The sequence below is a fragment of the Symphalangus syndactylus genome, chromosome 17, assembly GCF_028878055.3.
Source record: "Symphalangus syndactylus isolate Jambi chromosome 17, NHGRI_mSymSyn1-v2.1_pri, whole genome shotgun sequence".
Taxonomy (NCBI): Eukaryota; Metazoa; Chordata; class Mammalia; order Primates; family Hylobatidae; genus Symphalangus; species Symphalangus syndactylus.
Window position 1 is genome coordinate 60545594 of NC_072439.2, and position 18182 is coordinate 60563775.

At 36.7% G+C, this 18182-nt stretch overlaps 1 protein-coding gene and 1 long non-coding RNA gene across 10 annotated transcripts in view; one reads left to right on the top strand and one right to left on the bottom strand.

Moving 5' to 3' along the window:
• The window catches only part of RSRC1 (arginine and serine rich coiled-coil 1), a 442527-nt gene that overhangs the window by 399972 nt on the left and 24373 nt on the right, over positions 1-18182 (top strand). The window lies entirely within an intron of this gene.
• Positions 1-18182, bottom strand: part of LOC134732926 (uncharacterized) — a 71504-nt gene that overhangs the window by 3663 nt on the left and 49659 nt on the right. For all 4 annotated transcript variants that reach the window (XR_010116480.1, XR_010116476.1, XR_010116479.1 and 1 more), the window contains one exon: positions 5960-6148. This is a non-coding gene — a long non-coding RNA (uncharacterized lncRNA). The remainder of the gene's footprint in view (positions 1-5959; positions 6149-18182) is intronic.

Here is an 18182-nt window from a genome sequence, read left to right on the forward strand (position 1 = left end):
GGATTTGCATTTCCCTGATCATTGGTGATGTTGAGCATTTTTTCATATATCTGTTGGCCATTTGTATATCTTCTTTTGAGAATTGTCTATTCATGTCCTTAGTCCACTTTTTGATGGTATTGTTTTGTTTTGTTTCTTACTGATTTGAGTTCTTTGTAGATTCTGGATATTAGTCCTTTGTCAGATGTATAGATCGTGAATATTTTCTCCCACTCTGTGGGTTGTCTGTTTACTCTGCTGACTATTCCTTTTGCCATGGAAAAGCTCTTTAGTTTAATTAAGTCCCAACTATTTATCTTTGTTTTACTGCATTTGCTTTTGGGTTCTTGGTTATGACATCCTTGCCTAAACCAACGTCTAGAAGGGTTTTTACACTGTTATCTTCTAGAATTTTTATAGTTTCAGGTCTTAGATTTAAGACCTTAATCCATCTTGAGTTGATTTTTCTATAAGGTGAGAGATGAGGATTCAGTTTCATTCCCCTACATGTGGCTAGCCAATTATCCCACCACCATGTATTGAAAAGGGTGTCCTTTCCCTACTTAATGTTTTTGTTTGCTTTGTCAAAGATCAGTTGGCTGGAAGTATTTGGTTTTATTTCCGGGTTCTCTATTCTGTTCCATTGGTCTACGTGCCTATTTTTATACCAGTATCACGCTGCTTTGGTGACTATGGCCTTATAGTATAGTTTGAAATCAGGCAGTGTGATGCTTCCAGATTTGTTCTTTTTGCTTAATCTTGCATTGGCTGTGCAGGCTCATTTTTGGTTCCATATGAATTTTAGAATTGTTTTTTTCTGGCTGGGCACAGTGGCTTACACCTGTAATCCCAGCACTTTGGGAAGACGAGGTGGGTGGATCATGAGGTCAGGAGATTGAGACCATCTTGGCTAGTATAGTGAAACCCTGTCTCAACTAAAAATACAAAAAATTAGCCAGGCATGGTGGCACACACCTGTAATCCAAGCTACTCGGGAGGCTGAGGCAGGAGAATGGTGTGAACTCGGTAGGTGGAGCTTGCAGTGAGCCAAGATTGTGCCACTGCACTCCAGCCTGGGCGACAGAGTGAGACTGTCTCAAAAACAAAAAAACAGAATTTTTTTTTCTAATTCTGTGAAGAATGATGGTGGTATTTTGATGGGGATTGCATTGAATTTGTAGATTGCTTTTGGCAGTATGGTCATTTTCACAATATTGATTGCACCCATCCATGAGTATGGGATGTGTTTCCATTTGTTTGTGTCATCTATGATTTCTTTCAGCAGTGTTTTGTAGTTTTCCTTGTAGAGGTCTTTCAGCTCCTTCATTAGGTATATTCCTAAGTATTTTATTTATTTTTCAGCTATTGTAAAAGGGGTTGAGTTCTTGATTTGATTCTCCAGTTGGTCGCTGTTAGTGTATAGAAAAGCTACTAATTGTGTACATTAATTTGCTGAATTATTTTATCAGTTCTAGGAGGTTTCTGGAGGAGTCTTTAGGGTTTTCAAGGTAATTGATCATATCATCAGCAAACGGTGACAGTTTGACTCCCTCTTTACCTATTTGGATGCCGTTTATTTCCTTTTCTTGTCTGATTGCTCTGGCTATGACTTCCAGTACTATGTTGAAGAGGAGTAGTGAGAGTGGGCATCCTTGTCTTGATCCAGCTCTCAGAGGGAATGCTTTCAACTCTTCCCCATTCAGTATTATGTTGGCTGTGAGTTTGTCATAAATGGCTTTTATTACATTGAGGTATGTCCCTTGGATGCCAGTTTTGCTGAGAGTTTTAATCATAAAGGGATGCTGGATTTTGTTGAATGCTTTTTCTGCATCTTTTCAGATGATCATGTGATTTTTGTTTTTAATTATGCTTATGTGGTGTATGACATTTATTGACTTGCATATGTTAAACTATCCCTGCATCCCTCATGTGAAACCCACTTCATCATGGTGGGTTATCTTTCCGAAATGTTGTTGGATTCAGTGAGCTGGTATTTTGTTAAGGATTTTAGCATCTATGTTCATCAAGGATATCGGTCTGTAGTGTTCTTTTTTTGGTTATGACCTTTCCTGGTTTTGGTATTAGGGTGATGCTGGCTTCATAGAATGAATTGGGGAGGGTTCCTACTTTCTCTGTCTTGAGGAATAGTGTCAAAAGGATTGGTACCAATTCTTTGAATATTGGTAGAATTCTGCTGTGAGTCCTTCTGGTCCTGGGCTTTTCTTTGTTGATAATTTTTTAAATTACCATTTCAATCTCACTGCTCATTATTGGTCTGTTCAGGGTATCTAATTCTTGCTGATTTAAGCTAGGAGGGTTGTATTTTTCCAGGAATTTATCCATCTCTTCTAGGTTTTCTAGTTTATGTACATAAAGGTGTTCTTAGTAGCCTTGAATGATCTACAGAAGGTCATTCACTGGTGTGAGTTTAATATCTCCTGTTTCATTTCTTAATGAGGTTATCTGGATTTTCTCTCTTTTCTTGGTTAATCTTGGTAATTATCTATCAATTTTATTTATCTTTCAAAGAACCAGCTTTTTGTTTTGTTTATCTTTTGTAGTTTTTTTTTGTTTCAATTTCATCTAATTCTGCTCTGATCTTGGTTATGTCCTTTCTTCTGCTGGGTTTGGGTTTGTTTTTTTCTTGTTTCTCTAATTCCTTGAGGTGTGACCTTAGAATGTCAGCTTGTGCTCTGTCAGTCTTTTTGATGTAGGTGTTTCGGGCTATGAACTTTCCTCTTAGCACTGCCTTTGCTGTAGCCCAGAGGTTTCGATTGATTGTGTCATTATTGTCATTCAGTTTGAAGAATTTTTAAATTCCTATCTTGATTACATTTTAGATCCAATGCTCATTCAAGAGCAGGTTATTTAATTTCCATGTATTTTCATGGTTTTGAAGCTTCCTTTTGGAGTTAATTTCCAGTTTTATTCCACTGTGATCTGAGAGAGTGCTTGATAAAATTTCAATTTTCTTAAATGTATTGAGCCTCATTTTATGGCCTATCTTATGGTCTGTCTTGGAGAAAGTTCCATGAGCTGTTGAATAGAATGTGTATTCTGGGGTTGTTGGTTGAAATGTTCTGTATATATCTGCTAAGTCCATTTGTTCCAAGGTATAGTTTAAATCCATTGTTTCTTTGTTGACTTTCTGTCTTGATGACCTGTCTAACGCTGTCAGTGGAGTATTGAAGTCCCCTACTATTATTGTGTTGCTGTCTATCTCATTTCTTAGATCTATTAGTAATTGTTTTATAAATTTGGGAGCTCCAGTTTTAGGTGCATATATGTGGTATTTTCCTGTTGGACAAGGCCTTTTGTTGTTATATAATGTCCCTCTTTGTCTTTTTTTAACTGCTGTTGCTTTAAAGTTTCTTTTGTCTGATATAAGAATAGCTACCCCTGCTCACTCTTTGTGTCCATTTGCATGAAATGCCTTTTCTGCCCCTTTACTTTAAGTTTATGTGAGTCCTTATGTGTTAGGTAAGTCTCCTGAAGGCAGTAGATAGTTGGTTGGTAAGTTCTTAGTCTCCTGAAGGCAGCAGATAGTTGGTTGGTAAGTTCTTATCCATTCTGCAGTTCTGTATCTTCTAAGTGGAGCATTTAGGCCATTTACATTCAATGTTAGTATTGAGATGTGAGGTACAGTTGCATTCATTGTGCTATTTGCTGCCTGTGTACTTTGTTTTTTGTTTTGTTTTAGCTTTTTAACTTGTATTTTTGTTTTATAGATCCTGTGTGATTTATGCTTTGAGGTTTTGTTTTGATGTGTTTCCAGGATTCATTTCAAGATTTAGAGCTCCTTTTAGCAGTTCTTGTAGTGGTGGCTAATGGCAAATTCTCTCAGCATTTTTGTCTGAAAAAGACTGTATCTTTCCTTCATATATGAGGCTTAGTTTTGCTAGATACAAAATTCTTGGCTAATAGTTGTTTTGTTTGAGGAGGCTGAAGATATGGCCCCAATCTCTGCTAGTTTGTAGGGTTTCTGCTGATAAATCTGCTGTTAATCTAATAGGTTTTCCTTTATAGGTTACCTGGTACTTCTGTCTCACAGCTCTTAAGATTCTTTCCTTCGTCTTAACTTTGGATAACCTGATGACAATGTGCCTAGGTGATGATCTTTTTGCAGTGAATTTCCTGGGTGTTCTTTGTGCTTCTTGTATTTGCATGTCTAGTTCTCTAGCAAGGCTGGGGAAGTTTTCCTCAATTATTCCCCCAAATATGTTTTCCAAGCTTTTAGAATTCTCTTCTTCCTCAGGAACACCAATTATTCTTAGGTTTGGTCATTTAAAATAATCCTAGACTTCTTGGAGGCTTTGTTCTTTTTACTTATTCTTTTTTTCATTGCCTTTGTTATATTGGGTTAATTTGAAGACCTTGTCTTTGAGCTCTGAATTTCTTTCTTCTCCTTGTTCAATTCTACTGCTGAGAATTTCCAGAGGATTTTGCATTTCTATAAGTGTGTCCCAAGTTTCCTGAATTTTTTATTGTTTTCTCTTTAAGCTATTTCCTTTAATATTTCTCCCTTCGTTTCTTGTATTGTTCTTTGGATTTCCTTGCATTGGGTTTGCCTTTCTCTGGTACCTCCCTGATTAGCTTAATAACTAACCTCCTGAATTCTTTTTAAGGTAAAAATGATTTCAGTGATTTCTTTTTGGTTTGGATCCATTGCTGGTAAAGTAGTGTGATTTTTGGGGGGTGTTAAGGAGCCTTGTTTTGTCATATTACCTGAGTTGGTTTTCTGGTTCCTTCTCATTTGGTTAGAGAGGGAACCAGAAAACCACCTCTGTCAGAGGGAAGGTCTAGGGCTGAAGGCTGTTGTTGAGATTCTTTTATTCCACGGAGTGTTCCTAGATGTAGTACTCTCCCCCTTTTTCTATGGATGTGGCTTCCTGTGAGCCGAGCTGCAGTGATTGTTGTCTCTCTTCTGGGTCTAGCCCCCCAGCAAGTCTACCCAGCTCCGGGGTGGTACTGGGGGCTGTCTGCACAGAGTCCTATGATGTAAATCATCTATGGGTCCCTCAGCTGTGGATACCAGCATCTGTTCCAGTGGAGGTATTGGGGGAGTGCAATGGACTCCGTGAGGGTTCTTAGTTTTGGTGGTTTCATGTTCCATTTTTGTGAGGGTTGGCCTCCTGCTGGGAGGTGGCGCTTTCCAGAGAGTATCAGCTGTGGTAGTATGGAAAGGAACCAGTGGTGGGCGGGGCCCTAGAACTCCCAAGATTATATGCCCTTTGTCTTCAGCTACCAGGGTGGGTAAGGAAGGACCATCAGGTGGGGGCAGGGCTAGGCATGTCTGAGCTCAGACTCTCTTTGGACGGGTCTTGCTGCGCCTGCTGTCGGAGATGGGGGTGAGGTTCCCAGGTCAATGAAGTTGAGTACCTAGGAGGATTATGGCTGCCTCTGCTGAGTCATGCAGGTTGTTAGGGAAGTGGAGGAGGGCGGCAGTCACAGGCCTCATCCAGCTCCCATGCAAACCGAAGGGCCGGTCTCACTCCCACTGTGCCCCCCGCAACAGCCCTGAGTCTGTTTCCAGGTGTTGGGCGAGCCAGGCTTGAGAACTTGCCCCAGACTACCCATCTCCCAGAAAAGGGCTTGGTTCTTCCCTCACCTGTGGAGTCTGCACACGGGATTTGCGCCCTTCCCTGAGTTCTGGCCAGGAGGCTTCCCATCCCATTCAAATTGTTACAGAGTTCAGCTGGAGATTTCCTTCTCCCTGTGGTGTTTTTCCCCCCAGCTCCTCTGGCCACCCTCCCGGTGGATTCCTGTGGTGTCAGGCAGGAATGTCCTTGGGCACCCAGTGAACTCCCAGGGCCTTTCTGCTGCTTCCTCTACCCCTGTATTTCACTCAGCTCTTTAAATTGACTCAGCTCCAGGTGAGGTCAGAAACTTCTCCTGCAAACAGACTTCAGTTTCTCCAGTGGGGGTGTGTGTTTGGGAGAAGAGGCTCTCCCATTCTCACTTCCACAGTTGGGGCACTCACAGTATTTGGGATGTCTCCCAGGTCCTGCAGGAGCAGTCAGCTTCCTTCATTAGCTCTGTGAGTCATCTCGCGATTGCTGGTTTGGTCTTGCAGTCGTTCTGGAGCTAAAATTCACAATCCTGCTCTGTCCATCCAGGTCGGAGCTGCAGCCTAGTCCTGCCTCCCGTCTGCCATGATCAGATCAGGCTACTATGAAAATATTTTAATGGTATAGCCAATGAATTTAAGGTAATATGCAGTGAAAATTTGTTAAGAGTAGGATAAAATGTTCCTTTGCTATTTCATATTACTTTTTAAATTGTATGACCTAGATTTACACACTGGTCTTTCTACCCACTGGGTACTGAGTGGTCTACTTACTACTTACTGAGTGGCCTTTGGTCATATCATTTAACCTCACTGAACTTCAGTTCTTGAAGTAAAAATGAAGAAAACAGTGCTTATCTCACAGGGATTTTATAAGAATTAACTATATGAAAGCGTTTTGGCAAGTGTATCCAAATGTTAGCTGTAGGTTATATAAATACAAAATCTTGATTATTGAAGGATATAGAAAGCATACCTATTATTAAATAATCTCAACGGTAGGATAAAGGAAACCTTTTAAAGTCTATGAGAGGAAAGAGATGATCAAGACTGTCTTCACTAGTTATTAAGTGTATTAGATTCATTTGTTAGGTGTTTCCTTTAGATCTGACGTTTGGCCTTCAAATTTTTATTAACTTGGACTGTTTAGGCTTTTGAGGTTTCATTTGTCAAAGTTGTTAGTTCTTGTGTATTACTAACACAAATATTTATGTGTAGCTTTGGCCTTTTATCAATGGAAATCAGAAAATCAATAAACTTAATAGTTGTTCATTACACAGTTGATGCATTTGCAGGACTATGTTGAGTACTGTAAGTGAATAATCAATTCAGTCAAAATCTATTACCAGGTCACTGCCAGTTTTTTTAGAGTGTACTATTTTATTTATGACTTTCATAGGTACTGCAGCACTTTTTTATGAAGTAGTCTTCTGTGGGATTCATACTGCTTATAATTGTGATCCTTTCACCTAGTTGGAAGCAACTGTCACCCTGGAGGTGTTCCTACATTAACCCTCTCTAATCTAGCCCTCTCTAACTCTTAGGCCAGCTTTCTTTCACCCTAGGATTAATTTCATCAAGTTCATTCACTGAGCCAGTTTATATTTACTGATTCCCTACTCTGGGCTGAATACTGTGGGAGTACATGTAAGAGCTCTTTATATCATCTAGTGGGTGAGAAACTCTGTAAAACTATAATGTAAGGAGAATAAATGCTCAGTAGAGCTTTGGGAAGGTTTCACAAGGAGTGGCATTTGAGCTGAATTTTGCAGAAGTAAAATTCATTTTGAAAAACTAGATGATAGGTATTCCAAGCTGAAGGAAGAACCTGAAAGGAAGTTTTGCATGCTATAGAAGTTCATAGAAGGTTTCTAGTTGGACTTATATAGGTTCAAGGAAGAAAGTAGATTGTAAACTGAGGGTTAAGAATAAATAAGAATTAGATGAAAGGGAGAAAGGATAGGAATGTTCTAAGTAAAGGGAACAACATTTGTGAAACCTGTAAACAAGAGAATATGGTTCTTCAAATAATTGAAAACTGAATGAAATTTGACATGGCTGAAACCAAGTGATCCATGTAGGAAAATGATGTGCACCAAGCATAGAGGTCTTATCATGCAGAGATTTACAAACATTTCTTAAAAAAGCAAATAAAAATCCCAAAGAAATTTGTTAGAGCTATTGGGGAAATACTACAGGACAACGATGTGGGCAAGGATTTTTTGGGTAAGGCCTCAAAAACACAGACAACAGAAGCAAAAATAGACAAATGGGATTGCATCAACCTATAAAGCTTGTGCTCAGCAAAGGAAACAATCAACCAAGTGAAAGACAGGCTAAGAACGGCAGAAAATATTTGTAAACTATCCTTCTGAGAAGGGATTAATAACCAAAATATGTAAGGAACTCAAATGTTTAACTCAATAGCACATAATAATAATAATTCCATTAAAAATCAGCTAAAAGACCAGGCTTATGCCTGTAATCTCAGTGTTTTGAGAGGCCGAGATGGGAGTATGTGTCCCATGGAGCCAGGAATTTGAGGCCAGCATGGTCAATGTAGCGAAAAAATAACAATAATAATAAATTTTAAAAGGAGAGAGGTGGGTATTTAGAGACTCTTATTGTACAGCCTTTTTCGAAGCATGTAACTTAAAAAGGAAAAACGAGCAAAACACCAGAATAGACGTTTCTGAAAAGAAGACGACATATAAACAGCCAACAGTATATGAAAAAATGCTCACCATCACTAATTATCAGGGAAGTGCACATTAAAACCACAGTGAGATATCATCTCACCTCAGTTAAAATGGCCGTTACTGAAAAGACAAAAATTAGTGGTTGCTGGCAAGGATGTGGACAAAAGGAAACCCACATACACTGTTGGTGGGAATGTAAAGTATATAGCCACTATGGAAACCAGTATGGAGGTTCCTTAAAAAACTAAAAGTAGAACTACCATATGATCCAGGAATCCCACTGGTGTGTGTGTGTATATATTTTATATATGTATATATTTATATATATTTTACTTATATATGTTTTATGTATATGTTTATTTTATATATATTTATATATATTTTATCTATGTATATGTTTATTTTATACATATATATCCCAAATAAAGGAAACAGTTTATGGAAAAAAATCTGCACCCTCATGTTTATTGCAGCACTAGTCCTAATGGCAAAGATATGGAGTCAACCAAAGTGCCGTTAATGGATGAATGGATTTTTTTAATGTGGTGTGTATATACACAATGGAATATTATTCAACCACAAATAAAAGAGTGAAATCCTGTTATTTGCAGCAACATGGATGGAACTGGAGGTCATTAAGTTAAATAAAATAAGCCAAACACAGAAAGACAAATATCATATGTTGTCAATCACATGTGGGAGCTAAAAGAGTAGATCTCATGGAGGTAGAAAGTAGAATCATGGTTACCAGAGGCTGAGAAGGGTGGAGGATGAAGAGAAGTCGGTTAAAGAGTACAAAAATAACAGATGGAAGGAATAAGTTTTAGTATTTGATAGTACAGTAGGGAAACTATAATTAACTATAATATTTATTGTATATTTCAGAATAGCTAGAAGAGAAGAATTCTAATGTTCCCAACACAAAGAAAAATGTTGAGGTGATAAATATTCCAGTTACCCTAATTTGATAATTATACATTGTATACATGTATCAAAATAGCACAGGTACCCCAAAATATGTACAACTGTTATACATCAGTATTTTAAAAAATTGTTCAGGGCTCACAGGGTGGGTTTTTATAGGTGATATTATAAATGTTGTTCTGAAAAAAAGCATGAGTAGCAGCATCTTGAAAGTTGATCGCCTGTCTTATGTATGAAATAAAATGTGACAATTCTTGTTTTATATAACAGGATTAGGATTATTCTCTATTGTTTAAAAAAATAAAAGAATGCTTGAGTGTCCAAATTTTCACCAAAACCTTTTAATAAGAATTCGAATAATATATCAGTTTTTAATCCAGGGCATTGGCCAGGTACAATGGCTCACTCTTATAATCCCAGCACTTTGGGAGGCTGAGGCAGGAGGAATGCTTAAACTCAGGAGTTTGAGACCAGCCTGGGTAACATAGTGAGACCCCATCTCAACTTAAAACATTAAAAGTAGTCCAGCATGGGGGCACACGCCTGCAATCCTAGCTACTCAGGAGACGCAGATGGGAGTACCCCTTGAGCCCAGGAGATCAAGGCTGCAGTGAGCTATGATCATGCCACTGCACTCTAGCCTAGATAATAGAATGAGAGAGAGTCTGTCTACAAAAAAAAAATAAATTTTAAAAATAAATAATAATCTAGGGATTTTTATGGGTTTTGGTTTTGCTTTAAAAAAATTTAGTCTTTCAGTGAGGATAGTTTAAATGGTTTGGAATTTGCTTCTAAGAACTGTAGCCAGTTTGAAGGCTATGGTGATCAGTTGTCTGACACCCAGTCACAAGACCAAAGATCTTCCTATTTCTCTTATTCGTTTTCCTTTTCCTCTGTTTCTCTTTTTTTCTTCTTATTTCTCCCTCCTGTTGTTTCATCCCTTTTGTGTGTGTGTCTCTATATGTCACATGTGTCTCTCTACCCTGTCTATATTTCCTAGCCCCCATTTCTCTTTCTTAACTATCCACAATATATAAAGTCTGTGTCATACATATCGTACCTAATGAGTGTCACCTTGTTTTTCTCTTTTTTTTTTTAAATGCATATGTAGCCATCCCCCCTTATCTGTGGTTTCTCTTTCTGTGGTTTCAGTTACTCACAGTGAACTGTAGTCCAAAAATATGAAATGAAAAATTCCAGAAATAAACAATTCGTAAGTTTTAAATTGCGCCGAGTAGCGTGATGAAATCTCACACCATCACACATGAACCATCTTTGTCCAGTGTATTCACATTGTATACACTACTGCTCATTAGTCACTTCATTGCCGTCTCGATTATCAGATCAACTTTTGTAGTATCTCATCACGTAGGCATTTTATCATCTCACATCATCACAAGAAAGGATGTACAATAATATCTCTTGAGAGATGGGGTCTTGCTCTGTTGCCCAGGCTGACCTTGAATCCCTGGGCTCAAGCAGTCCTACCTCTGCTCCCTGATTTGCAGATATTTTCTCCTATTCTGTTGGTTGTCTTTTTTATTTTCTTGATTGTATTCTTTGAGGCACGAATGTTTTTAACTTTGATGAAGTTCAGTTTATCTGTTTATTTTTTGTTACATCAGCTTATGGCATGATATTTAAGAGGGCTTTGCCTAACCTAAGATCACAAAGATTTACATTACTGTCATTTCTTCTGAGAGTTGTATAGTTCTAGGTTTTATATTTAGATCTGTGATCCATTTTGAGTTCATTTTTGTGTAGGATGTGAAAGATCCAACTCTATTATTTTTGCATGTGGATTATTCCAGTAGTCTTAGACCCACTTGTTGACCTCATTCAGTTTTTAACTGTTTTTTATTAAGTATGACATACATTCAAAAGCCTCTTTAGAAGATATGTAAAGGGCATAAAGAATAACAGTAATATAGACACCTGCACACAACTTCCAACTTGAGATACAGAAAAATGAAAACTCTTCTGCAGAATTCTTCAGTCTTTTCTATTCTGAATTTTATGCCTATTCTTCTCTTGCTTCTCTGTATGCTTTCACTGCATCTGTGTGTATTACCAATAATATAACATTTACTTTTAGAAATGTTATATTTCTAATTTTACAAATTTAAGTAAGCTGAGGTGGGAGGATCGCTTGAGCCCAGGGTTTCAAGGCCAGCCTGAGCAACATAGCAAGGCCCCATCTCTTACAAGATATTATATTAATATTTTACAAATTAAAAAATTACAAGATGTTATATTTTACAAAGTAAAAAATAGTATATAAATTTTTATGACTTGCTTTCTTTTTCTGTTCAACATTATGGTATACCATAGTGATAGTAATGTCTATAGTTGTAGTTTATTCATTTTCACCATTGTATAATATTCTATTTTTAGACTATACTTATTCATTCTTTTGTTGATGCACTTTTGGTTATTTCAGATTTTTTGCTATTACAAACATAAACATTCTTATACCTCTTTCCTGGTACACACGTGCAGGCATTTTTCCAGGGTACATATATGCCTAGGAGTAGAATTGCTGAGGTACAAAGTACACACATCTTCAGTTCAACCACATAGTGCCACGTTGTTTCCAAAGTGATTGATGCCAGTCTTCACTCCCCTACGTATTGCATAACATTTCTGATTGCTCCACATCCTTGCCATGCTTAATCTTTCCAGACATTTTGATTGTTGCCAGTGTGTGATTTCATTGCCACAGGGTGATGACTATAAAATGTTATCTGATTTTGATTTGCAAGGTCATTTCCAAGATTACTAATGGGGTTGAGCATCTTCTCATGTATGTATTGGTCATTGGTATTCCTTTATCTGTGACATGTTTATTCAGGTTTTTAATCACATATTTCTATTGGTTTATCTTTTGTTCTTTGGAAATTAATATGTATTACAGATATCTTCTCTTAGTATGTCTTAATTTTTATGTATTCAAATTTATTACTCCTTTTATGTTTTATATTTTTTATGTCCTCTTTCACAAAATTCTTCCCTAAGTCAAGGTCATAAGCATATTCTCCAAAGAATTTCCCATTTAAATTCTTAATCCACCTGGAATTGATTTTTTTAATGTTTAATTTTCATGGTATATAGTAGGTGTATACATTTATGGGGTACATGAAATGTTCTGATACAGGCATGCAATGCATGATAATCACATCACAGAGAATGGGGTACTCATCCCCTCAAACATTTATCCTTTGTGTTACAAACAATCCAATTATACTTTTTAAGCTATTTTTAAATGTACAATTAAGTTATCGACTATAGTTAGCCTGCTGTGCTATCAGATAGTAGGTTTTATTCATCCTTTCTAACTGTATTGGAATTGATTTTTAAGTCGTCATATCTAGTAAGACAAGTCCCACACTTGATTTTTCTTCTACATGAATAATTGGTTACTTTTAATCTTTGTTCTTCCATATGAATGAGTTTTTCAGGTTTCATTAAATAGATTAAGTAAATAAATTGACCAACTACAATGGTGAGAGTTTTATTGAAATTACCTTGACTCCATAGATTGATTTGGTGAGAATGATGTTTTAATGATATTGAGTATTTTTATCCTGGAGCGTGGTATAGCTCTGCATATTTATTTAGGTTTTCTTTAGTATCTATTAATAAACTTTTACAATTTTCTCCCTAAAGAATTGGCACCTCATTTGTTGGATTTATTCCTAGTTGCCTTATTTTTTTCTATTAATATTGTTATCTTTTTACAATTACATTTTCTGTTCAGGGCTGCTGTATAGATATGAAGTTGATTCTTGAGTATTGATTTTGTACCTAACAAATTATCTGTAGATACTTTTGGGTTTTCTATAAAAACAATCATCTTATCTTTTTGTCTCTTCCTTTCCACTTGTTATGTCATTTATTTCTTTTTCTTATTGCACTGACTGCAACCACCAGTAACCAGTACCTGATAGAAATGGTGATAGCTAGTATCATCATCCTGTTTGTGATCATTAAGGTATTGCTTTTTAATATTTAACAAGTATGATACTTGCTTTATCTTTTTAATGGGGGGTGGTGTTTGTTTGGGTAGATTCCCTTTGCTTCAGATCAGAAATGTTTCCTTCCTTTTTTATTTTGTTTCAATCTCAAGTAAATAGTAAGTTTTGTTAGACTTTTTTTTTTTTAGAGACAGGGTCTTGCTATGTTGCCCCAGCTACAGTGCAGTGGCATGATCCTGGCTCGCTGAAGTTTTGAACTCTTGGACACAAGTGATCCACCTCAGCTTCCCAAAGTGCTGGAACTATAGGTGTATACCACAACACCCAGCTAATTTTTTTTTTTTTTTTTTGTAGAGACAGGGTCTGACCAGGTTGGTCTTGAAATCCTGGACTCAGGCAGTCCTCCTGCCTCAGCTTCCCAAAGTGAGGATTATAGGCGTGGGCCATCACACCCAGCTGACTTTAGATTTTTTAGTTTAATTTTTCTCTTTTAATCCCAAAATGTTATTAATTATATTAATATATCTTCTGTGTTAAACTAAATTTGAGGTCCTAGAGTAAACCAAACATGGTGTATTATCTATTTTTATACCATTTGGTTTCATTTATTTTTATATAAATTATGCATATGTACATATATAAGTGTGTGTGTGTATATATATATATATTTTTTTACTCCCATACCCTTTTTGCATCTGCATTCATGATTTGCTTCTGTGACCTTTTTTGGTACTGTTCTTGACTGGGTTTTAAAAGGCAAGATTGTGCTAGCCTAGTAAAATGAATTAGGAAGTCAGTTTGTGTAACATCAAAATTATCTTTTCCTTGAACGTTTGATAGAACTTTTCTGTAAATCTTCTGAGTATGGTGTTTATAAAAGATTTTTTTTTTGTCAAATGATTCAATTTCTTTATGGGTTAAAGGACTACTATAACTCTTCATTTTGGGTCATAGTTTTTTTTTAACTTCCTGTGATCTCAGCAATACATTTAATTTGATTCTTAAAATATTTAATATTCTTGTTATGGAAGTATCATTTAGAAGTACCAGTAGAAGTATCATTTAATTTATCATATATCCATATCCTCCATAATCTAGGAAACAGAAGTCTTCATTTAACCACCATCCCTCTCCAATTTTACTTAACGTCATTCCATTAAAACTGCTTTTGTCAAAATCACCAATACTGTCTAATTTTCCAAATCTAGTATAATTTTTCTAATCACATGCAAACTCTGAGCAGCATTTAACTCAACCAACCACACTATTCTTCTGGAAACACCCTCTTTTTCAGTTTATATAACATAGTACTGAATCTGGTTTTTCTACCAGCATGGCCATTCTGTCTCCTTTTCTTCTTCTTGATTTCCAAGTGTTCTTTACAGGAACTCGGTCCTTCTCTATCTCAGGTGAATTTATCATTTTTCATTAGTGTGAATATGTGTATTTACTACTTCCAAATTTTTATCAAGTACAGGCTCTCTCTTTTGAACTCCAGACTTGAAGACTTTTTTTTTATTTTAACATATAGTCATCTCAAAGTTATCATCTTGAAAACTGAACTCAACTCCACCCACTCAGGTCTTTCTCATTTTAATGAATAAACCATCATTTACCTGGTTGCTTGATCCAGGAAGTTGGAAATCAGCCTTTATTTTCATAATTCTCTTACCTTCCACAAATTTATGTTAATTCTACATCCCAACTATGTCTCTATCTCCTGTGCTAACCCTGGTCTGGGTGTTCACCATTTCTTGCCTGGACTTCTGTAATAGCCTCACAAGTAACTGGTTTCTTTACTCTTACATTAGAGTAACCAGCGGTTTCTCTACACTCTCTTGTATTAGAGAGTGACCAGTGTTTTCTTTACTATCTCTTGTGCTAGAAAGGGACCAGTGGCTAGTTCAGACTGAGTGCTCTGGGAAGGTCTCCCTAAGGAGCTGACATTTAAGCTAAAATCTGAATAACAAGGAGGGACTCGCCACCCAAAGAGCATTCTAGATGAAGGAAACAGCTTCTGTAAAGATTATAAGGTAAAAAATAAGTTTTAAATGCTTAAGAACTCTGAAGAAGGCCAGTTTGGCAAGGGGTAGAGATTTGGTTAAAGAGTTTAGCAGGAGCCAGATTATACCAGGCTTTGTAAGTAAGGGCATAAAATGTAAACTTTATTCTAAATGAGGTAAGAGGCCAATTAAAAGTGATGCTTTGAATTTTTTTTTGAGACAGAGTCTCGCACTCTCACCCAGGCTGGAGTGCAGTGGCGCGATCTAGGCTCGCTGCAAGCTCCGCCTCCCGGGTTCACGCCATTCTCCTGCCTCAGCCTTTCCGACTAGCTGGGACTACAGGCGCCCGCCACCACGCCCGGCTAATTTTTTTTTGTATTTTTAGTAGAGATGGGGTTTCACCGTGGTCTCGATCTCTTGACCTCGTGATCCGCCCGCCTCAGCCTCCCAAACTGCTGGGATTACAAGCGTGAGCCACTGCGCCTGGCCTGATTTGAATTTAAGGGGTGAGAGAGAAGAATTGAAGATGCGGCATATGAGTCTAGAGTTTGGGAAAGATGTTAAGGCTAGAGCTAAAGATTTGAGGATCACCAGCCTACAAATGGTATTTATAACTATATGTTACCTAGAGAGAGAATATAGATAAAAAAGAGAAAGGAGCCTACATTGAACCTTGGAGTACTCTAATGTTAGAGGTACCAGTAGAGAAAAATGAGGAATTGTGACCAGTGAGGAAAAGGAAAACCAGAAGTGTATGATGTCATAGAAGCCAAATGAAAAAAAAGTTTCAAGGATGAAGTGGTCACTTCTGTTGAATGACGGACTGGAGAAGAAATAGAAATAGAATCCTTCCATCAAGGTCAGCCTTGAGTAGTTTCAAGGACAGTCAAAGGTAGCTTTTAAATACTCTCTAGAAATTCTTATGAGAGGTAAAGTGTCTTCCACTTTTCCAAATTTAATTTGGAAAATTAAATTGGCCCATTTCTATTTTGTAGCAAAATTTTAGAGTGGTTGATAATCTTTTGGACAAGATCAGGTTTTCTTACAGCTTACAGCTTCACAGTGTCTCTGACTAGACAGACACAAAGAAATAAATATGTTCTCCTAGCAATCAGCACATGGAGGAACAATTAAACTTGTCTTATTTAGAAGAATCCTTCTTGTAGTCATCACTTTTGAGCAGACTATTTGCAGTCAGAGATTATTGAAGGTAGTACTTGGCTTTTTTAATGTGTTTACTGTAGAAGACTTTGAGAAATGGGCAGCAAAGAGACTGAAAATTATCTTTTAAATCCATTTCCTGAGTATTTGGGTCAAATGACTTTCTGATGTGTTGGACAGTAATTGATTCCAGGGAGTTGTTTTTACTGTCTGCCTAATCACTGTCTTATTGCTTCTGGATTATTGACCTCCTATGTCCATCTGGCTGACAGGATCAAGCCCTGAGTCAGCCTGTAAAAACTCTTCTTGAAATGTTTCAAATTAATTGTGGATTTTCAGTGGTTTCATTTTCAAAGGTTTATGTTTATTGCAAACATTGTTATGTGATAGTTTTGTGATTATTAAATGAGTTTAAGTAGACCTAGAAGTGTGTTATGCATGTGGGTATATATAAAATTTTTATTTATAATCAGTCTTAGTCTTCATGGGTTGGAATTTTATTCCCATATTTTTTGCTTGGATTGAAATGGCATGCTTATCTAACATAACTAGTATTCCCTGGTTATTCCCTGGTTGTGTAGTTACAGATACTACAAACTGGTAAACATACCTAAGAGGTTTGCAGATTTCTCCATCTGTATGGATTAATACATTTTCTGCCCAACTTTGAGACATAACAGAATGATTGCCACTACCATCTCTCCATTCCCGAAGATCACATATTTTTAGAAGACTAGTCACCTGTTGGTGGTAGTTAATGTTATGACGCCATAAGAATTAAAATAAGTGAAATATTAATAGATTGCTTAGAAATTATGTTGTTATGGTTAGAGATTATGCCCTAGAGCCACTGTCATCCCACGCTAGTCACCAGCAGATCTCCATGTGAAGCTCAAGACTATTGTACAAGTTCTATTTGTTGTCTCCTTACTCTCCTTCCTTCTACTGCCCCACATCTTCGGAACCCCTTGTCCTGCCTTATCCCCAAGGTTTAGCACCCACACAATCCTGATCTTTCCATCAGTTCCTCATCCTCTGGATTTTTCATTTGTCCAAGTTTTTCAATGCTGCAGGGCCCTGTTTTCGTCTATGAAATAACAAACTCACCTCTGCTGAAATGCCACCTCTGCCCAGAGATCATATTTGCACTTTAGTATGCACCATATCTTTACTCAGAAAAAAGGATGTAAATTTAATGGAAAGACTTGCCTAAGATTATATCATTAATTGTGAAGCTAGAACTTAGAGCACTAATATTCACAGTCACTTACTTCACTTGTAAATAGAGCTGGAGTTGCCTATTATATTGCAATTTTATGACTTAAAGCATTGTATTTGTCATGAAAAAACAGTAAAAACAAATTAATGGTTAATAATAATATTATTTGTTCCTATAGCTGAGTTCCTTCAAAGGTGCTGAGGAATGGGCTAAAATATATAATCTCACTTCCCATTTGTTAATTCCTTTATTTATTTGTTTATGCTATGCTTCCTATATCTGAATGGCTCTATATATGTCTCAGTTTAATCTAGCAAATGTGGGGACTACAATGATTTGCTTTATTGATATGATAATGTATTAGAATTACGTTAAAATACAGAAACTTTTCTCTGTTTTTATAAAGGGTAGGATCATTATTGATGTGAGATTTCCAGCTGAAAAGTTTGCTACTCTTTTTTTTTCTTAAAGTAGAATTTTTTAAATGAAATCATTAGTCTATCTCACCAGAATACTTTAATTGAAAAAATTAGCTTTGCATACAATTCATAGCTCTGACTTATTATCATATAATTTTCATAACATTGTGAAGATTTCAGGCTTCTCCAAAATAAGCAGCAATAAATAATAATCATATATATTCCTTGATACAGCTTG